Raw genomic sequence first — 23,030 nt, 5'->3', positions numbered from 1 at the left:
ATCTGCCTAACCTTATTTTTCCCCATAAAGTCTGCTATTTTTCATGAGCAATTTTGCAGAAGGCAAGGTTTTTTGGTTTTGTTTTGTTTTCAGGTACACATATATTGTAGCCGAGCAGAAATGCGGTAGATGGAACACAGGAATGTAAATGAAACCTCATATTTACTTGATACCTTACTCTTAAAATAATTCCACAAACAACACATAGCAAGGAATAAACACATAAAGTACAGTGTGAGAGAGCCTTGGTTTAGAGCTTTTGAGTTGCTAGATTCTAATCTGAGCACTTCACTCATTGGCTGTGAGGCATGGGTTGAACTATATATTCTAAAATTGTAGTACTAATCCCCAGTACCCTCAAGATGTGACTGAATTTGGAGACTGAGCCTTTAAAGAGGTATTTAAGGTGAAATTAGGTCATTAGGAATGGACCTTAATCCAATATGACTGATTCTCTAGAAGAAGAGATTAGTGTACCTCTAGGTACAGAGGGAAGACCCTATGAAGACACGGGGGGGGGGGGGGGGGGTTGGGGGGGGGGAGGAATGCCATCTAGAAGACAGAGAGAGGCCTCAGAAGAGACCAAGCCTGAGAACAACTTGATCTCAGACTTCTAGACTCCAGAACTGTGAAAAAATAAATTTCTGTAGTTTAAGCCACCCAGCCTATAGGACTTGGTGATGGCAGCCCTAGTAAACTGATATACTGTGTAACCCTGGATATTTAATCTCTCTGAGTTTTTATTTCCTGACTTTTAAAGTGGAGACTTTGACATAAAAATTGGTGGTATTTTACTTTATGTTTTTGAAGATTTACTTATTGAAAGAGAGAGAAAGAGAGAGATAGTGTGAGTGCAGAAGGGAGAGGTAGAAGGAGAGGGAGAGAATCCCAAGCAAATTCTCTGCTGAGTGTGGAGCCTGATGTGGGGCTTCATTCCACAACCCTGAAATTGTGTGTGACCTGAGCCGAAAACGAGAGCTGGACATTTAACCCATGGAGCCACCCAGAGCCCCTTAGGTGGCATTTTGAAATAAACAAGTAAAATAACCTATTTCATATTGGGGGAAAAGATGCCCAAAAAAATAGATTTGAATTGTGGTGGCTTTTAAATTTGATTTCTCTAAAAGCCTGAGAGAGAAAATATACACGTATCCTGACATAATGAGACCAAAAATGATATGTTAAAACTAACAAAATATTTGAATGGTAATTATTTACAAGAAAAATTCCCAGTAGCATTATGCTACCAATTAAAGAGTGCTCCAAGGGAATTTCAATTATAATTTGATCCCCTCTCCCCCAAAAAAGTCAATTTGCATAAATCATCTCTTTAGAGACATACCTATTGCATAAATTAGGACACACCCGCACTTGTTAAATACTTAAGGTTTGATTTAATCAAAGATTTCAGGATGCTGAGAACAGCTTAGGCCTGCCCTTATGGTAATGCATGCATAGGCTGCAGTTGATAATCAGAGCTGTGTTGGGCATTCCACTTTGCACCTCCTAGGGCACCAATTTTCAAAGACTGTTAGAACCCAATAGAAAAATCTCACCTAAGATTCATCTGTAAGCTAAATTACAGGGGAAGCCATTATCATGCATTTTACATGCACTATTGTTCTGGGTTGTCAGACGAGCACCTCTGGATCAGAGGGAAGAATTTTGCTAGCTTTGATAATCCTGAGAATGGAAATGGTCAACTGAGGTATTTCATTGTTCTTCTGATCAAGAAATATTCTTTTTTTTTTAAATGTTTTATTTATTTATTCGAGAGAGAGAGAGACAGAGAGAGAGAGAGAGACAGAGACACAGGCAGAGGGAGAAGCAGAACTCGATCCTGGGACCCCAGGATCACGCCCCGGGCTGAAGGCAGGCGCTAAGCCTTTAAGCCACCCAGGGATCCCCAAGAAATATTCTTAATTGAACCTAAAGGATATACTGATTCCTCACTAGATGTCTAGCCCTGGATGCCTGACTCCTGGCATGAGGATGGAGGAGTAGATACTTAAAATCTGTTTGGAAGAGACTAAACAAATACTAAACAATTAGAAATCAATGAAATGTTAAGTTTTATGGAATTAAGTCAAAAGAGATTTCAGAGAAGGGCGAGGACAGTGTAAATTTGAGGAAGTGGATGAGGCTTAGGAAAAAGGAAGGATTTAGATATGGAAATTTAAAGTAGAGGATACATTGGAGGTTACTCTGGGTGGGTGTTATTTGAGCAGAAGGGTGCGTGTGTGTGTGTGTGTGTGTGTGTGTGTGTGTGGTATGTGTGTGATCAGGCGCTACTTTGAGGGGGGAGTGTTGAGAGAGAGCATGAGCAAAGGCATGTAAGTGGAAGAGCCTAGATTCTGTGCATAATGAACAAAGAAAAATCTGGCTGTGAGAAAAAGATGTGCAGTTCCATCCCATTTACTGTCAGGATTAGGAATGTGTTATTTCTAAATCCTGAGAATAACCTCCAATATTAAGTATTACCAGCCTCATTTTGCAGATAAAGGAACTGAGTCTTAGAGAAATTAAGTGACTCGCCTGCAGTCACACGTATTAAATGCACAAGCCTGCAAAGTCTTCCTGAGGTCGTCTAGGCATAGTGAGGCGTGCAGGGGTCCGCGTGGGAATCACAAATCCATGGATGCTGCTGGTGCCCACAGTGGCATCCACTTTGCCAGCTGCATCCCTCAGCTGCATTCATTCCCCGGGAGGATACACCCCTCCAGACCTTGGCTAATGACCATTATGCGTGAGGTACAAAAGGCCAGCCCCCTTGCTCAAGCTGGAACCTACTCTGTGATGTGCTATGTGCTCCACAGCTTCTCTATGGGATCCGAATGAAGTTCATCTGGAGCTGAGCTTGCATTCTTGGTTTGCTTCTCCATATACTCTCTCCTTCATCCTTTACTCCGTCCCTGCCGACAGTGCTCCCGGGATAAATCAAATCTGACCTAAGACAAAACTGTTCACCAGATGCCTCAAAATTATGTTCCGTGCATGCAGTGTAGCACTGCTGTAAGTGCGGACACTATGTGGAGGAGCTCTCAGGCAGCATGCTGAGCGAGCGGCGGAGCCCTGGTGAGCGCCTCCACCGTCGGCCAGCAGGTACATGTTAAGCACTTCACCTGCATCTTCTCGCCTAAAGCTTATGACTAACCCTCTAAGTTAGGCTCTGTGATTATACCTGTCTTCATAGGTGAGGGAATTCTGGTCCAGAGAGAGTAGATTATCTGCTCATGATCACACAGTTTGTAAGTCGCACAGCACAGTCAGGATTCCAACACACTTGTGTTTAACTTCAGAGTTAGCTACACAAAATGGTTTGTGCATGCTGGAACGGGGGCCTTACTGAATGTGTAACTTCCATGGCTCAGCACAGTCAGGGCAGTCAATAGATTTACTCAGTGTTGAAGGGAAAGCAAGTTATAATGGTGGATCCAATCTAATCCCTTAAATGAGCCAGTATCAACACAAAATGATTTGAAGGCAACAAAGCATAAAGGGAGATGGCAAAGTGGGCAGAGGAGTGTGAAGCAGGTAAAAGATAGAGACTACATAATTGATTATTCAAATTGGAACACTGCTAAGGGGGGTAGGAGATGCCATGAGTAATTACACGAGGATAACAAGTGTAAACCAGGGCCCTCTAGCAAATGAGGATGTACAATCACCACAGTAATAGGAGGCAACAGGGAGCTATAGTAGGTTCTTGAGCAGGGGTGTGAAATAATTCCTCTGTCACTGGTATACAACATGATTTAGAAGAAATCTCGGAAGCTAAGGAAACAGCAGATTGTAGATTGTTCTAGAATTACAGTGTGTGATCTGTCTGGGTTTCTATTCTGGCTTCTCAGCTTTTCTCTAGTTCACTATGCTGGAAATAGTCACCCTTTCTGGACCTCGGCATGCTTGCCAGAGACTATCAGCCAATCATCTTGCCCCAGGGGATCAGAACTCTGTCCAGGTACTCCCGACCGCTGGTAGGACTCTTTGTTTAATTCAGTTGGACTCTGCCTTAGGACCAAAATAGCCTCATTCTGCTGGCTCTGTTCCCCTGAAACATCTGCCTTCCCACAGGGTGTCCCATGCCTTGTGATTGTCCCCGTAGAGACTTTTGCATGAACAAGAAGGTGGGGATATATGTCTGCCATGAGACACTCAGGCTTTCGGCCTAGATAGATTGGTCTTAGAGGTCATTTCCCTCTGGGCTAAAGCAAGAAAATAAATGGAAGCTGTCTGTATGAAAGGTCCAGCATTTTTGGCCTTACGTTCCTCAGAGTGTGCCAGCAATCCTGGGTTAAATGATGAGGCCCTTTATCCTCACGTAGGGCCTTTCTGGTGTCTTCTCTCTTTGGGTTTTAAACACACTGCATTACATTTACAGAGTTAGGGTTAAGGCCAATAGTTCTAATCATGTGGGTTTCAGAGGGGGAAAAGGAACAGAGGACCTATTATTATTTGTTGAGAACCCCTTTGTAAGAAGGTAGACTATGGACATTAGAGAGAGAGAGAGAGAGAGAGAGAGAGAGAAAGAGAAAATGAATATAGTGTCTCCAGCAAATCTCCAGGGTCTGAAGAGATGCACACAGATCCTTTCATGAAGCAGCATTCTGTGCCTTGGCCCTCTGTTAAATGCTGTCTCTGGATCTGCTTCTGGGAGAATAAAGGTGACAAGGAAACTGAGGAATAGGTGAAGCAAATCTAGGGAACAGCCCTTCCCACGTGAATGTGGGAGTTTGTTTCTGAATGCAAGCTGATCATCCAGGAGTAAAGAACTCGAGCTCGTGAGATGGGCATATGGTGTATTTTTGTGATTTACAAACCTTGGAATCATACAGACTAAGGCTCAAATTCTAAAGCTGTAATCTAATGATCATGGGACTTTGGATAAGCTCCCTAACCTCTGAGGTCCATCTTCCGCAGCTACAAAATGTCAGGGGAAAACAGCGCCTCGTGAGGTCGGCATGTGGTGTAAATGAAGTACTGTTTGTCAAGTCTCAAGTGTGGAGCCTGGCGCTCAGTGAAAGGCAGTTCTTGCTCAAACAAGGCACTCAGGGGCTGGTTTCTCCCTCCTCTGTCCTCCTGTGCACTCTGCACAGCCCACTCTTGAGGCATGTATCACCCCATCGCATACTTAGTTGTCTGCATCTCCCCCATCATATCACCTGCTTCTCCCTGGATTCCAGAGCCTGGCATACAGGTGCTCAGTACATATATATAATTACATATAGGTACACGTATATTTTTAAATAATAGCTACAAGGCAATGTCCTCTTTAAAATCTCGAACCAACAAAGTTTTTATTCCTTTTATAAGAAGAGACTATCTAAAACTAATTGCATTTATATTTTTTTCTTAAGATATACACTCCCAACCCCTTTTCCATATAAAAACCAGGAGACACCCACAGAACTCCTATTGTATGGGGTCTGCATAAGGAGTAAATGACTCGGTGTATAGACGGCTTGGCACACGCCTCATCCTGGGCAGGTGCTTAGTCAGCACTTGCCCCAGGACAATGATTTATATCCAACTTGTTGCATATTTGCTATGACAGAGATGTAGGATTTGAGGGCACTTGGTGTGTAATTTTTGTTTTTAAAAAGTTTATGTTGAAAAACTTAATGACATGCTCACTACCGATTATTGGAAAATTCTACAGAAAATACCGACTCCTTAGCTTAGGATTGACTTCTTTCTGAAGCTCTTGTGGAGAGAGTTTGGTGAGCGACACTCCTCTTGGTAGACACAAGAGAATCAGAGACCAGAACAAGGATTCCTAGCCAGACCTGTGGACAGAAATCCTCTAGTCCAGGGTCGTGGTCTGGGCTCAGAGCACGTTTTCTGCTGGGGTTTCTGAATAGCTTTGGAGAATGTTGTCAGTGATGGGTCCAGCTCCATGATATCTTTCATTCCAGTCTGTGTTTCTGAAGCTGTCTTAATGGAACCAGAGTGGCTCTGGGAACCTCTGGCACAGGCCTGGTTGTCCTGGCATGGCTAGCATCCACATCTGAACTCAGGCTGCCGTGGCTGCTGGCCAGCCCTCTGCTGCCTGACCAGTGATTTGGGTGAGGTTTGTTGAATGTTGGTTTGTAAGGTAGGGTCAGTTAGGCTATGCCCACATTTGTGACCACACTGTTGTCTCATCAGCTGCTTTAAATACATGCCCTCATTTTAAACCTCTCAACCAAATGGAGACCTTGCCCTCCCTCCCACTCATCAAACTGACCCTTTAGTAGTGGATCCAGTGACTGCGTATGGAAATAGCCCATATTAGCTGTATGGCTGCAACAAATGCTTACTCTCTTCTCATTCTTTTCACAAATGAGGAGCATCACCAAGGATACAACAACAATTACATTCTCTTGATTCAATCTCAGAAAGAGTTTCCAGATTGGCACTACCCATCCAGCTCATTGTCTTGCCTTCTTGAAGCCCTAAAAATGTATTCATGTTATTCTACAAAGTACTGTCAATCTTGTCTCAACTCACATTTACCAGTCTCACTTCCTGGAAGAAGATGTGGCAAATATCCCGCTGCTCTAGACATTCTGCTGCCCAGGAGTTTATCACAGTGGTCCATTAAGTTCATGTCTTTCCAATGCTCGTCTCTTTGCCTAGAATACTGTTCCATTTTGGAAAAATCCTGCTCATTCCTTTTGCTTAATTTGAATGTCATAGCCATGACACTCTTTGTTGACTCTGGAAAAATAGACAGTTATCCCCTCCTTTTCAATGCTCTCAGAGCTCTGTGTTGTCTGTTACAGCCCTTATGGTGTACTGTAATTATCTATTTACATGTGTCTCCTCTCACTGCGCTGTGGGACTGAGGAAGACAGAGATAGCTCATATTCAGTGGTGTCTCTCCAGAACCTAAAACATAGTAGGTACCGTGTTGGAAGAATAACTAGTGACTGGATAAAAGTCTCTTTTGCTCATGTAAAATAGGCTCTAGGCTGCTGTGCTTTTACGGTTTAATGTAAAATGATAAAGTTTAAAGGGGAAAAACTTTCCTGACCTGTTGCGACATACAGCAAGAGATTTTATTGCTTATTTCTGTTCTCATCTGCCATATGGCTTTCCATTCACAAACTGCTCTAGTGAGAATTACTTTTGCAGGTAATTTTCTAATGATTGTCTTGGGATAAACAAATTTATCAGACTTGTTTGGCTAATGTATTCAAGGAGGTTCACAGGGGAAAAGATTAATCATCTAAGAAGCAAGCCGGTGTCTGTCATTAGGCGGAAGGGTCCAGAGATGATCAGAGCTGAGCGGGTGGTTGCTATGACTGCAGATACGTTTTTCTCCCTTTGTGAGGTCAACAGCAGCTCCCAAGCTGATTGGCTAAAATTAGATTATCCTGCTGACCAACCATGGGGAGTTAATTTCATCAGAAAGAGAAAAATGGTGGGAAATCCTGCCGTGATGCTACAAAGGAATTTTTTTTTTTAGAAACCCGCAGAGTCCAAGTTTGCTTCCATTATAATTAATATGTTCTTTCTAATAAAATCATTTAAGGAAAGCAGACAATAGCATTCATCAATTATTTTGTATATCTATATAAGCTTTAATCTGGCTTTGTCCTCAAAACAACTCTCAAAGTTAAAGTAACCTTTATTTTCCTGTTTTACCTCCATAACCTGTTTTACCTCCATAACCTCCAAAGACTGTCATAATGTGTTCATGTTTATATGATTGGAGATAAGCTAATTGTGGAAAACAAAAAAGGAGCTGGCATAGTTAAAGATATTTGCATGCAGGGCTCCTGCCCTAGGGAAATATGGACACAAAAAACTTTAAGCAGAAATACTTACCTTTGGATGGGGAGCATCATTTGAATTGAAGGGAATCCTGCCTTCCAAAGGGTTCTTCCCTAGAAGTCACAGATGGCTTATCTTCTGGCTTTCCAATGGGTACATTCTTTTTTCTAGGAATTAATTACCACTGGCCTCAATTATTACATTTATTTCTGTGTGAGAAAGATACAGAAGTAGTTAATCTCAGAAACAAGACAAACTTCAGGTTCTCCTGAGTTGTAAAACCAAGTGGATGTGAAATACAAATCAAGGAAAACCATCCAGGATTTAGTTGTTTCTTTAGCTCCTGTGTGACTATGGAAATAAAATATGATTGAGGAAGAAATGGAAAAACAGCTGACATTGAAATTGTGGGCATTCTGCATGCTTCTATCTGTATGACTGCCATTTCAAAATATTTTATTTTTTAAGATTTTATTTATTTATTCATGAGAGACACACCCAGAGAGGCAGAGACATAGGCAGGGGGAGAAGCAGGCTTCCCTCTGGGAGGCTGATGTGGGACTCGATCCCAGGACCCCAGGATCACGACCTGAGCCAAAGGCAGACGCTCAACCACTGAGCCATCCAGGTGCCCCAAATCAACATATTTTAAAAATCAAATTAACTAGTTGTGGCATATGTGGATCTGTGCCAAAGGGTCCATGAGGAGGGCCCCAAAATGCCTATTCCTGAAAGCCATGTCTGGGGTAGTCAGGGATCATTATGTCCATATAAAATATAATGACAAACTCCAGGCAGCATGAAAACACTGCCAAGCGATAGTGTTCAAGCAGGAAGCACTATAGGAATTTCTAGGAAGAAGAGGACAAAAGCACCAGGGCTGAAGTAATCCAGATCCAGGCATTTCTCCCAGAGGAGAGAGGAGAAAGATAAAGAGATCACCGTCCTGATGTGTGTACTATTAGCACGTCACTGAGGATTTAGAAAACAAAGACAGAGCACCACAGGTCCATCACCCTTACAGTAATCATTATAGGAAGTGTATCTGTTCGCTGCTTATCCCGTCAGCCACAGCACTGGTTCACCTCCCCACAGCACTCCTAAGACAGCAGTTACTTTGTTATTATTATCTTTCTCATCACAGTATAATTAATGTGAGGCAATTGGGCCACGGAGATTAACCCACCTAAATTTATACAATTTATAAATGGGTAATCCAGAATTCAATTCCAGTTCCCCTGGTTAGCACTTTTCTGCATGTGTCTCAGAATATTTGGCATAGGTACTCATCACAGTGTGCATGCTCTGTTACTTTTTTCACCTGTTAGTATACAAACTTAATAATCATTTTTGATAACTACATACTACTTCATTGAGTGGCTGTGCCACCATTACCTCCCGTTTCATTATTGCTAGACTCCATGTACTTTCAAGTTTGGGAGACATCATCTACAAAAAACTTTTTTCTGTGTCCTTTATTCAGGCTATTTTCTTAAGGTCAATTAATTGCTAGGAATGAAAGGGTCTGAAGACTTTTTGGAAGACTGTATTGTCAAGTTCTCTCGTCAAGAATATATGGATGTTAATTTACCAACCAGTGGGAAGAATCATTAATAGTATTTAATAATAATGATTAATCATAATAAAACCAAAACATGTATATTGATGGGTAACAATACGCTTCCTGTTTTAATGTGCTTTTCTTGACCACTAATTGATTTATTTGTCAAAAACAAATTTCTCAAACACCTATCAGCCGGCAAAATAGGTAAAGGATATATCTGTTTACTAATTCTATTCAAGTATTTTTATTGAAAATACCACAGTGGTAGCATGCAGAAGACAGACCATTTAGAGGGGGGAAAGATTTGAGGAGGGGAGGATGGGTTCAGATGCTATCCTAATAGAATGAATAAGATAAATATTCAGCAACTGAGTCATTTAGACAAGTGGACAATGAGGTGCGTGGACTATATAGTATCACAAGCTCCATGAATTACTTAGATCTTTAGTTTCAGTGGAATTTCCTTGGGAGGAAGATATTATCAAAGTCCCCAACCCAGGCAGTTGCATTTGATAAGAATTTTGTAGGTAGAAGTGAGAGATTTTCAAAGCTCATCTTCACACTCATTTCTCTTCCAAATTCTTAAGACTGTGGCCGTTGGGTTGTTATGTTGTACAGCTGCAAACTGAGGTAGCATTTCAAGCAGGAGTGACGTGGTTCTGGTGAGAGATGTTGAAATTTGAGTTTTGGTGGCACAAGAATAAAACTGAGACAATTCTGTCTCATGGCTCCCCCCTGGTGGGAGGGGATGGTCATCCATCCTTGCATTTCTGGCTACAGTGGAAGCATCATACAGTCAGATGGTTTGTCCTAAAGTGTGGCTGTCACACAATTAAGGGCTACTTGAAAGCAGTCGTATGATAACACAATCAATTATTGTCATCGTAGAGAGTGGACAGTGGTGAAACCAATCATATTCTGTTTCCAGAGACCATTCATGTTTTGAGACAAAAATAGCTTGCCAAACAGAAGATGGTTTTATTCTGAGATCATGCTTGCTGGACATCTATTTATCATCTATCTTAGCTCGATCTCTGGAACAGAGTAAATGCTCAATAAATATTCACCACTCTTGTGATATGCATCATGACTTTCATTATTAAGTTTGCTGAAGTGAGATTTCCCCTTCATATTCCAAAGACACCTAGAAATGAAAGGAAAAAAGGGAAAGCACTGCAGATGAAAGAGCAGGCAGGATGAAGTGGGGGAGCTATTTTAGGATGGGGCTGCTGCTGGAAAGCTCAGAGGAAGGAGCAAGAAGAATAAAGAGGCTGATGGGGGAGGGCAGAGGGGAGATCAGCGGTTAACTGCGTGGAGTTTCGGGAGCAATGAAAGGTCCTGGACGAGAAGAGCAGTTCTGTGGCAAAACGAAAGACATGTTAGCTAGTCAGGGCTCTGAAGTCCCTAAGGACTCCAGCTGCCTCAGGCTAAGCCCTGGTCTGTTTCAGAAGCCCCAAGGTGCTGAACCACGCTCACTGCTGTGTGCCAGGGTGGTTGCGGATTTGCCAGTGAGAACAGATCACTCTATTGCTAAGGAGACGTTAGAGATTGAAGCTTGGGGATGACAGCATGATGGGCCATTATTTTGTTTCATTTAAGGCAAGATTAGTAACTTAATGTTGGTATTTCAGTTTGTGAACTGCCCAGAGGATCACATTCTTTTTTTCACAAAAACCAAACTACAAGTTCGGAGATTTGGGTGCTGTTCTAACGAGGTGGCCGGGACCAAGTGAGCTCAGGTACTAGTGAGCGCTCCTCAGGAGAGGATGACTTCGGTCTTCCTCGGACAAGTTTGCTGACTTGCCACTGCTAAGGAGAGAGGAGGTGGCATCTAACCGGCTGGTGGACACACAGGTTAGTTGGTGTTTCCAAAGAGGATCGGCGGGTCACTGGCTTTGTGGAAGTGTCAGCATCTGCCAATAGAAGGGACACCGTGGCAGGTTCACGGAGGACACTCCAACCACCCACATGGCTTCAAGCAGGCCCCTTCACCCCTCTGTACTTCAGTCTCCACATCTGTAAAGTGAAGAGACTGGGGAAGGTTTCCCCCCACCCCCTCCCCGGGTGTCAGTCATGAACTAATTATGCCTGCAGGACGTGGGCCTGGAGAACAGTCCAGAAATGTTCAACAGAAATGGTGGCTGAAATTGGAGGAATACGAACTTTTCCAATTGTAGTTTCTCTGGCTAAGGGCCAAATATTTGTTTAACTCCTCTCTCACCTTCGTGTTATGGCCTATTACATATTTTAAACGAGCTCTTCCCTGTTGTACATGTGTTTATCTATTTGGACTGTGAGCTCTTCAAGGACAGGGACAGATCTGAATAGGTAATACATTTACCTGATTCAAAAGGAACAAAAGGGAAGATATAGTGAAGCGTGCTTTCCCCAGCTACCCACTTCCCCTTCCCACCGACAACCAAACGCTATTGCTTTTCCGTGTCTCCTTCCAGAGTTGTTTTATACATACACGAACAAATAACATGTGCATCCCCCCCCCCCCCCCGCTCTCAATATCTTTTGTGGGAAGATGGTAGTGTAGTATATACATTGTTCTGCACTTTCCACTCAATACCGTATCTTGAAGCTTTTTTTGCATAGTGTATAATGAGTTTCCTCAGCCTTTTTTTATAGCTTCATGGCATTCCATTTTATATACGTGCCATAATTTATTTAAGCAGGCCCAAATTGATAAATATGTAGGTTTTCAATTTTGTGATATTATAAATAATACTATAATGAGTAATCCGATGTATACACGATATTGCAGGTGTGTATGTATGAAATTTTGTGCTAATGAAAGCAATGGTAGATACTGTTCAGTGCGATTTGGGAAATGCCACCGGGGTCCCTCCCACCCAGACACTTATCCCACCAACTGCATTTGATTTTTCCAAATTCTATATTTGGAGTCATTCTTTTGCTGAGGATCTTGTCTCTTTTCCAAACACTAACCAATGAAGTCTCAACAGTTGTTTGAACTCTGTTATGAATTATTAGCCCCGGGAGCAGTTTTATTGTGGTGATCCCACGCTTCTTCCTTATACGTTTCTGTGGCTTTCACCACATTCAGTCAGACATATCCCGCACAGCGTGCAAGGGCTTTCACAGCCTGGCCCTGCTCATGTTTAGGGCTTCCTCTCTTAACATTAGCCTTCAGATTGCAGCCACACCCAACCTCTGTAGCCTCTTAAGTGGGTGACAGCTTTCTCGTCTCCAGGCCTCTGCTCATAAAGCACCTCTATTTGGATTATTTTCCCCTCTACCTCCAGACCGGCTAGTGCCCTTAGCTCAGACCTCACTTCCCCTACATATCCTTTGCCATCTGGCCCAGTTTTGGCTCTTGAGAGTCAACCTGTGCACTCTCACTTCCATCCAAATACAAGTTCCCTAGCATTGCAATTGCCCTTAAAAGTTTTTTTCTTTTTAAATTCCTATATCTTAATCGACTATAAGCTCCTTATAAGTGGGAACTTTTGTTTGTCTTTTTATTTCTAATGCCTATAGCACAATAGGGACTCAGAATATGTCTTGGGGGTGATAAATGAATAGCTTCTCCAGTCCAAGGGATGAATTAATGGTCAACTGCTCAAAAAAGGAATATTGATAGAGGAAATAAAAATTGAATTAGATCACCATCTGGATTATGAGATCCCGAGTATTCAGAATCTGACTGTATAGTTAAATATATACACTGGCTGGAATCCCTACAGAATTAGTGCAAGAGAGTTGTATTTTATCAGTTCCTGCCTAGAATCACCCAGTCAGGGGATGGACTCTGGCTTTCAAACTCCTTCCGCCGCAGCTGTCCAAGGTAGTTGGCACAGTGTAGAAGCCATCTTTGGGGGCTGTGCTGATACAATAAGGATGAAGACGCAAACCGATTTGTTTTTTGTTTTTCCATTTGTTGTCATCTAGGGAATAAGAAGGGAGTGGAGGGCAGACATGAGTCGGCCCCCTCTGGCGTGGGAGAAACATAGCTGAATGAATCACTCTGGTGTCCCATTCTGTCCATCCCAGGATATTTGGCTTTGAGATGTGGGTTTGAATTGGGGAAGTTTGTTTTTAATAGACCTAGGCCTCTGACATATAAATCACAAGTAGGTATCCCTAAATCACTTACTGTAGTACAATTTGTCATATGCATGTGCTGAGGGTTGAGGTACATTTCTGCCCTGGATATGAGAGTTGTGTAAGTTTCAGTGACAGAGTGTCCCTTCCAAGTATGCCTATGGGATCAGCCCATGTTACAGTTTTTTTTTTTTCTTAAGATTTTATTTAAGAGAGAGAGAGAGAGAGAGAGAACAGAGAGAGAGAGAGAGAGGGCATGAGCTTGGGGGAGGGGCACAGGGACAGGGAGAAGCAGACTGCCTGCTGAGCAGGGAGCCCAATGTGGAGCTCGATTCCAGGACTCTGGGATCATGACCTGAGCCAAAGGCAGATGCTTAACCGATTGAGCCACCCAGGTGCCTCTTATGTTATAGTTTTTAAGCCATGTTTTCCTTGATATTATTTCCTTGATTCTTTGAAAGTTGATGGATAGTTGCTCAGATTTATGTACAACTTTCTTGGCTTTCAGGTAAAACTAGGCAAGCTAAGGCACCAAACATCTTTTTCTTATAATATCATGGCTCATATAAGCCCCACAAAACGTCACATCATGTTGGTACTAGGATAAAGTATTCCTTAATCTCAAGAATATTAGTGAAATTTCCCTGTATTGTAGCATGTGTTTGTATGTACGTGCATGTGATATAAGTAACCTGAGTGGTGGCCAGAAGACCTGCTGAAATTACAGCAATATTAGAATTTGATTCTTTAAATACTTGAAATCCTAGAGCCAACATCAACTTCATGATGCAACAGTGAACAGGCTTTTTAAAACATGATGCAACAGTCAGGGAGATCTGTAGTCCAGACTGCCTGACTTTCAGTCCTGGCTTCATATTGGCATTAGGGCCCTTGACGAATTATGTAACATTTCTGTCACTTGTGTTGTCATCTGTAGAATATGTTGATGATAATAATACATTCCTGAGACATTTTGAAGATGAAATGAGTTCTTATTTGTAAAGTACTTGGACTGGTGCTTGGCACACAGTGAATGTTCAATACATGATAGTGACTATTATCATCAGGTCATTCTACATGATATTGGGAATGCTTAGTGGAGGAGAAACAGTGATGTGTACAAATACTGGGTGGGGGTTTCGTGTTGAGAATACGCTCTAGTTCTCACCTCTCTCTTACCTCCTCACCTCTTCAAGGGAGCCTGGAGATGGAATAACTAGATCAGGGTGATTTGGATGTCCTTGGATGTCCATTGGACAAGAGCAGGCCCTGGGGAAAGAACTCAGGATGTCGAAGGAAGTTTGGCCAGGCAACGAGTAGGTTTCAGGAGAGTCCAGGTGCAGACGGGTCAACATGGGGACAGTCAGGCTGCTGGCACCATGCTGCCATGGTGGGGCTGGGTTTCTCAGTGGAAACTGACAAGAGGAGGAGGCCTGGCAACCAGAAGAAACTGTAGAAGTCAAGCCTCAGACAAAGGGCTAACTTCTGAACCCCCTAAAGAACTCTGCAAGCCAATTAAAAAAGCCCCAAACCATATAAAAAGTGAGAAAGGATATGGACAGTTTGTAGAAAATAAAAGAGAAACGGCTCTTAAGGACATGAAAAACTACTCAGCCTCACCAAGAAGAAGAAAAATGCAAATTGCCAAGACAGTGAAATTTCATTTTTCACCTGTCAGATTGGCAAACGTTAAAGAGTTTGATAATACTAAGAAATGGCTCTCTGCCAATTGGTACAACTTCCATAGTAAGAAATTTGTTAATATCTGTCAAAATGTAAATGCAAATGCCTTTGACCTAGCAGTTCTACTTGTGGCAATGCATCCCACATACATATTCTCAAATGTGTGAAATGATCCATGTAAAAGATTATTAATTGAGGCATTGTTTGTAGTACCAAAGTTTTCAGGACATTCTGAAAGTCCACTAATAGGACTGGCTAAATAAATGATGATGCATGAATTTAATGAAGTGCTAACAGCTGTCAACAAGAATGAGGGAGGACTTTGTTTGCAGATATGAACTTCAAGATTTCGTGTTTAATGAAAAAGAACAATGTGCAGAAAAGCATGTCTAGTGTGCTACTATTTGCTTAAAAAAGATAAAAAAGACTATATATGTACTTCCTCTAAAATAAAATAGGTAATAATTTGCCTATTGAAAAGGGAGTTGGGAATTTGGGCTGAGGGATAAGTGAGAGAGAAACTTTCCACTTTGTACTACTATACACTTTGTAAACTCTACTATAAAGTGTTTAATTTTTTTTTAGTGTTTAAATTTAAATCCTATTAATTCATTACCTATTCAATCTTTTTTGAAAATAGGAATATTGCACCCTGCTCTCTAATACAGTCATTGAATTTAATGTGAAAAAGTGTGTTGTAAAATATTGATTAATGCAATTACCTAATCCCACACCACCCTACTCCTCCTGTTCCATTTGATACTCACCCATGTTTGAATAACTTTGATGTGCCAGGAAGATGTCGCTACAGCTCCTTACATTCCTGGTGTCCATACTCAAGTGCTGCTAGACATTCACCTGCCCAGGGTGAAGTTCTTGTAGTGGCATGAGTGAGGCTTTGGGAAAGACATGAGCTGAGTTTGAATCCTGCCTGTATTACTCACTGACTATGTCTTGGGGAGTTTCCGTATCTCTTTAAACCTCAGCTTTTGGTCTGTTAAAAAAAAAAAAAACAAAAAACCTCTTTACTGTTGCATCATGAAGTTGATCTTGGCTCTAGGATTTCAAGTATTTAAGAATCAAATTCATTAATGACAACAGCTTTATTGTGGCACTGCATCCATGTCCCAACTGGCCTCTGTCAGAGTCACCATGGAGCTGGCCAAACTCAGCACTGTGCCTGGTTTCACTAAGGCACTCAGAAAGGACTTCAGGGCCACTATTGTCTAGGCCCTGCTATCCTGCTGCAGTTGGTCTCCCTCCTTCCCGGCTCATCCAGTTCTCCCTCTCAGGTACCCTCAGCTTGACCCTAAGAATGCCCCTCTTTTGCGTCCAAAGTCTCTGACAGCTTTTAGACACACTTGGTTATTTTCTCACGGTTGAGAGAAAAGGAGTTCCTTTAGCATGGGGGTCAGGAGGCCTGTCCGTGGTATGTGGAGCATCAGGGACCTGGTGACGATCCCACTTCTCTTGTGGGGATTTGTGCCAGGTGCACAAGGATAGGCATCTCTCTCTCCTCTCTCTCTTCTTCCAAGTCCCACTTCCTGGGGGTGAATTTCAGACCCCTCTGCTAACTCTTCAGTATGCTGTGATTTGAGTAGGTGTGATTTACAATCAAATGTACATAAAATATATCTGGGTCTTGCCAGCTATTTACTTAAGCAACTGCAGGGACGACTTACCAAGTGACACCAGCAGTTCTGAGGTGGCTGTTTTACGGCCAGTGTCAGCAACGGTGGAGGGTTCAGGTTTGTATGTGTTCATACACTTGAATGGGGAGAAAAATTCATATACGGTCAATTGCTTAGTTGCTATGGTGAGACAGAATGCTTTTTGAAAAAGTTTCTCTTTAAAGTCAAAGCTTAATCACTTTTAAGGCGGAGGAAAAACAGAAGGAGGAAAAAAAAAAAACCCAACCCAGACTGTGGTAGGCTAGATTTCCCCCAGATATTATTGCTGCTTCTGTCTCCGCAGCCGAACATAACAGCTGGTGAGTAGAGAGAAACTGGAGAAAGATCTTTTTTGCCTTTAATCCAGTATGCTGTTTTCCTGTGCCCGTTTTACTGTAATTCTCAGCGGCCGCGGGACAAAAGCTGTTGACTGATACGTGCAATTACCTCCTCTAATATTGCTCTCAACTGTCGGCCCTGACTGACGAAAGTGGATGAGGTTTAGTTAAGGTCTGGGAAAACACTCTTTTAATAAAAGCCATTCCCATCTCTACGATCACCTCCCTCCCTCAGACCTTTTCATCTGTTTTCTGGAAAGATAAGGCCTGGTGAAGGAAAGCTAAAAAGTGCTGCTGAACTTGGACGTTCCCGACACCACTGTTTACCCCCTAAAACCTCTGGCAGCGAGTGCACATGTGTGCGTGTGTGCGTGTGTGCATGTGTGCGTGCCCGCAATTTGCATTTGAAATCAGGAGAATCAGTTTGGGTCCCCGGGCAGGTCTTTCCCAGAAAGAGGAGGTGATTTGAAGAAGTTAAACCGGGGCTTTATTGGGTTCAGACTTTATTTGGTGTTCCCAGGCAAAAGAAAGGTCTGCGGGGGTGCTCCCCTCCAGGTCCCCTGCTGGCTGGGGAGGCCCTGGCTCCTCCAGGAGGACGCACAGCGAACCTGGGCCCAAGGAGCAGTAGGGGGAAGCCTTTTCCTTCCCACAGATGCAGCGGGTTGGCTGCAGGTGGCCTGCGGGTGGCCTGCGGGTGGCCTGCCCCCAGAGCACCAGAATCAGCAGACTGAGGAGTCGAGCTCCTGCAGGGCAGCCCCCAGGGGGGACGGGGTGCCCCTAGCGACATGCTCCCCACCGCCTCCATCCCCCTGCCCATTCCTTGTTCAGAGGAACCCCTGGTTCACCTAGGAGGAAGGAAGACCCACCAGTGAGGACGACGCCCCACTTAGGAGGGGAACTGAGGGAGGATGTCCTTAGAAAGACTGAGGACTGTGCGGATTGGACCGTGTCCCCGTCTTTGGAAAGTCCCGCCGCTCGCTGTGCATGCGGATCGCGGCCCCGGGCCGGTGCCTCAGGCTGGTGCGCGGGTGGCGAGGTGGCCGCAGGTTGCTGGAGGGCCCAGGAGGGACTGACGGGGGGGGGGGGGGGGGGGGGGGGAGACAGGGGGGCTGCTCCCTCCCTTATCGGAGAAGGAGGTAGCTCTCGCCTGTGCTGGCACTCCGTTCTCATGACACGATTTGTCCTGTGATCAGGGCTACACAGTTTTAATAGTGGCAGTAGCATGGCAAGGTTATTCCTGTGCGGTTTTAATAAAGAACAAAGGGCCGTGCTGCAGAGGACGTAAAATTATCTGTGATTTTAGAACCAGGTTTTAGAACCAGGTTCCTCTTTTTCAAGTATCTGCAGACTGTTTACTAAAAACCAAAAACCAAGAAAACACCCCCCCCCCAGAGATAAATCCACCCCTACGTGGTCCCCACCGCAACGCACTGACGTGGAGAGTCCCCATCCCGTTAACACCGTGTTTGCCTCCTGTAGGGGCTGCAGGGAATGTCAGCGAGGGGCAGTTGGGATCGGCAGTCTGACCCCGCAGACATGTATTGTGCTCCTGCTGTGTGCCAAGAGAGGAGGTGTGCAAGTGTGCCAGCGGGAGGTGGAAAGGCTCACCATCGAGGAGCCCTGGCCTGGAGGAGAGATGGGATTTCAGCCCACGGAGGCGAAATGCTGACGTGCTGCGAGGAGGTGAGTCCACAGAGGAGAGGAGGAGAGAGTTAAATGTGGCCAGGTCAAGGATGGCTTTCTGGAAGAAAGACATGCTCCGGCTTCCTACCTAAGTGACTCCTTCCCTGGCACGCTTCACAGGTACTCAAAAGCCCCTGCTCTGTGTGCCAGGGAGGACACAAATTGCGTGGGAAGCAGTGTCTCCCATAGGGCACTGACAGTCCAGTGATGCAGGTGGCATGTGCACAGATAGTGGCATTACGGAGGGGCTGACAGGGCTGGCAGGATGGCACTGCCGGGCCACGGACCAAGGAGGGGTGACCTGGCTGCAGTTCTCCCGATTACCAGGGGCTCACCTGTTTGTCCTGTGCTGATAGCCACTGGTTACATTGTGCTTTTCCTATACCAGGCCTGGCTCTGAGTATTCTGGACAGAGCAACACACGTCATCCTCACACCACCCTAAATGAGGACGTGAAGGCAGAGAGAAGTGTCTGGAAGCACAGTTGGGGCCAGGACCTGAATCTTGGCTGTCTGGCTCCCGAGTCCTTACTTGTCACCCCTCACTACGCACCTTCCAATGGAGAACAAGCTTCATTCTGGCCTTTCTTTAGGGGGAGGTGACTGAGCCCACTGTCTGATCTGGCTTCTGGGGAGAAGGCTGAAGAAACTTCCAAGGAATATTGGAGAGGGGATTTTTTTTTTTTTAAGTTGTGGACTCCTGCTCCCAACCCCCACCCTGCCACATAACAGTCACATGTGCGTTCACACCTACAACTACCCCCTTGGGTCTCAACTCTGCAACAAAATCACCAATAGCTTTAAATAAAATACAGCTGCTGAGGCCCCTTCCCGGATATACTAAATAATCATATCTGGGAGCAGACCTTGAGCATATGTTTTTTCCATTTTTTAAGAAAATTAAATGACATGCATGCCTGAAGTAAAAATTCACAAGATAGAAAAGAAAGTCAAGGGCAGCCCGGGTGGCTCAGCGGTTTAGCGCCGCTTTCAGCCCAGGGCATGATCCTGGAGACCCAGGATCGAGTCCCGTGTCGGGCTCCCTGCATGGAGCCTGCTTCTCCCTCTGCCCGTGTCTCTGCCTCTCTCTCTCTCTCTCTGTCTCTCATGAATAAATAAATAAATAAATAAATAAATAAATAAATAAATAAATATACCCCTTCCATCCAGCTGTCAGTCCTTCCTTCCAAAGGCAAACATTTCCAACAATGACTTGTAATCTATTTCCAGAAAGAAATGATCATATATACATATTTGTTATTTTTCTCTCTTTCACTCTTTTTTTTTTTGGGCTAGGTACATTGTCCTTTATTGATGGTACATGGCAAAGAAGGGCAGGGCTCTCCAAGCCCCTCATCTTCAGGGCATCTGGGATGGAAACTGTGCAGAGGTTGGGAGATTCTCATTATGTTGGGGGATGAGTTGGGGCAAGGACTTCCTAGCAGCTGAAGACCCCTCACTTCCTCTTGCTCTCACTGGAGCTGGTGGTCCAAGGGGTTCTTACTCTTTGGAAGCCATATAGACCACAAAATCTACGACCCAGTGGCTTTAGCCAAATTCATTATTGTGCTAGAAAATGAGTTTGACAAAGTGGCCATCAAGGGCAATGCAGTCCCAAGCATCGAAGGTGGAAGAGTGGGTGCCACTGATGAAGTCATAGGAGACAAGCTGGTGCTCAGCATAGCCCAGGATGCCCTTGAGGGGGGACTCAGATGCCTGCTTCACCACCTTCTTCATGTCATATTTGGCAGCTTTCTCCAGGTGGCAGGTCAGATCTATGACTGACATGTTAGAGGTGGAGACATGGAAAGCAATACCAGTGAGCTTCCTATTCAGTACAAGGATGATCTTGCCTACAGCCTTGACAGCACCAGTAGAAGCAGGGATGATGTTCTGGGTAGCCCCTTGGCCATCACACCACAGGTTTCCAAAGGGGCCATCGACAGTCTTCAGGGTGCCAGTGATGGCATGGACTATGGTCATGAGTCCCTCCATTATGCCAGAGTTGTCATGGATGACCTTGGCCAGAGGGATCAAGCATTTGGTGGTATAGGAGGCATTGCTGACACTCTTGAGAGAATTGTCATATTTCTTATGGTTCATGCCCATCACAAATATGGGGGCATCAGCAGGGCAGAGATGATGACCCTCTTAGATCTACCCTTCAAACGAGTGCCAACGTCTCCATGGTGGTGAAGACACCAGTAGACTCCACAACATACTCAGCACTAGCATCTCCCCGTGATGTTGGTGGGAACTTTCTCTTAGAAGATGGAGATGGACTTTCTATTGATGACAGGTGTCCCATTCTCAGCCTTGACTATGCCATTGATTTTGTCATGGGTGGAATCATACTGGAACATGTAGACCGTGTATTTGAGGTCAATGAAAAGGGATCACTGGTAGTGACAATATCCACTTTGCCAGAGTTAAAATTAAAAGCAGCCCTGGTGGCCAGATGCCCAATATGGCCATATCCATTCATTCTGACCTTCACCATCATGTCTTAGGGATGCAGCTGGCACTGCACAAGAAGATGCTGCTGTCTATTGAATGGGGAGGAGCACAGAGCTCCCATCTATTATTTTTTACCTTCTGTAGATGATTGTGATGAATAGTCAGGTGAGAATTTCTGACCTGGGCCCTGCTCTGTCCACCTCAGAGATGGTTCTTCTGAAGGAAAGGAGGGCAGGAAGAGGGAGGCTTAGGAAGTGGAGAGCTTTCTGAGTAGATGCAGTAGGAGAGCCAAGGGGCAGAGCCCAGCGAGAGCCTCCTCAGGGCAGCATACTGCTGTAGAGGGAAAGAGGTGACAATTCCTCTATCACACACTGGGTACTGATTGCTAAGAGAGGCACAGGGGCAAGACATAGTCAGAAGTGAGTGGGGATCAATAAGAAAATGCCTTCCAGAGAAGACTTGAGTCTCAAAAATGAAAGGAAAGGGTATTTGGGGTGGAAAGAATGGGATGGGATGTGGTTGCTCATTAATCCATGTATTCCAGGTATTTTTTTCTTTGGTCCTTTGGGATGCAGTAGGTATAATTACAAGAATATTCCCTATGGTGTCAGACTGCCCTGGATCTCAGGGGTTGAATATGTAGTAGGTGTGGTGACTGTCATACAGGAGGCACTGGGGAGAGAAACACAAAGGAGACATGTCCTTATGTTCAGTCTCTGGGGACGATGGACCTCCAGAAACCCAGTTGCAGTATGACAAATGTTTTCCTGATGGTGGGTAAGTGCAAGGTGTGTGGAAGGGTGTAGGATTTGAAACTCCTGGGATTTCTTTTAGGAACTGAAACAGGACCTTGATGGCCCGAGTCTTGAAATAGGTCATATGTTTTTGGTCACCATATTCTGGAAGGGGTTGAAACTGATCTGCCACATACAAATTTGGGGACATCTAAGGTTTGGTTGACTTTGGTAAGCACTTGGTTATAGTCTTGTGGTCTGTTTGCTTTCCAGAGTCTCCATGAGTCGCACGAAGACACAAGTGGTGTGCCTGCATACCTGTTTGATAGCCCTTCCTCTTCGAAATGTGGGCTAAGCCTGAGTTAGAAATCAAACGCTTAGCTGAGCTTTATTGTTTTCAGGGCTTGTACAATTGCTTTTCTATCTTCCTAATGATACATTTTCATTTTCTGAAGACAACGTGTATCTGGAAAGGATCATTATGTACTCAAATCATTTTTTTTTGAAAAATGGATCAGAAGGAAGTTTTCATATTGTACCCCAGATTAGCCCAGATTGGGTTCCAGATTTTTTTCTGAGTAGGAAAGGACTGTAATAGGAAGCATTGTGAATCTTTTTTCTTTCTTTCTTTCTTTCTTTCTTTCTTTCTTTCTTTCTTTCCTTTCTTTCTTTCTTTCTTTCTCTCTCTCTCTCTCTTTCTTTCTTTCTTCTTTCTTTCTTTCTTTTTCTTTCTTTCTTTCTTTCTTTCTTTCTTTCTTTCTTTCTTTCTTTCTTTCTTTTTTAAAGCTGGAGGAGCCACTTTTGACAGCCACCATTTTCTTCTTTCTTTTCCTTTTAAAATTCCTATCATGTGCCAGTGTGGTTGTCTGTGCTGTGTCTTTGCAGCAGCACTGTAAAGGAAGTATTTTGCTCTTGCCATCATTTTACAGATGAGGGAAATGAAGACATCAAAAAATTCAGTATCTTACCTAAGGTCTTGTTCGATAAGTGGCCTGGTATTTGAACTTGGATAACTCCACTTGAAAGTCCATCTTCTCATTTTGCAGATGAGCCAACTGAAGTCCCAAGGTCAC

The 23,030-nt window shown here is 44.0% G+C and overlaps 1 long non-coding RNA gene and 1 pseudogene across 4 annotated transcripts in view; one reads left to right on the top strand and one right to left on the bottom strand.

The window, feature by feature from the left end:
- The window catches only part of LOC140598231 (uncharacterized), a 65,294-nt gene extending 45,364 nt beyond the window's left edge, over positions 1 to 19,930 (top strand). For 3 of the 4 annotated variants that reach the window (XR_012000446.1, XR_012000445.1, XR_012000444.1), the window contains 2 exons: positions 18,564 to 18,767; positions 19,156 to 19,880. This is a non-coding gene — a long non-coding RNA (uncharacterized lncRNA). Of the gene's footprint in view, positions 1 to 18,563; positions 18,768 to 19,155 lie in introns of all 4 variants that reach the window. The other variant, XR_012000443.1, reaches the window with a different exon arrangement.
- A 336-nt stretch (positions 19,931 to 20,266) lies between these two features.
- On the bottom strand, positions 20,267 to 21,266 carry LOC140598121 (glyceraldehyde-3-phosphate dehydrogenase-like; annotated as a pseudogene).
- Positions 21,267 to 23,030: the final 1,764 nt, after the last annotated feature.

Source organism: Vulpes vulpes, chromosome 3 (assembly GCF_048418805.1).
Source record: "Vulpes vulpes isolate BD-2025 chromosome 3, VulVul3, whole genome shotgun sequence".
Classification (NCBI taxonomy): Eukaryota; Metazoa; Chordata; class Mammalia; order Carnivora; family Canidae; genus Vulpes; species Vulpes vulpes.
Note: the sequence above shows the minus strand (reverse complement) of the source record. Positions and strands in the feature narration are given on the sequence as shown.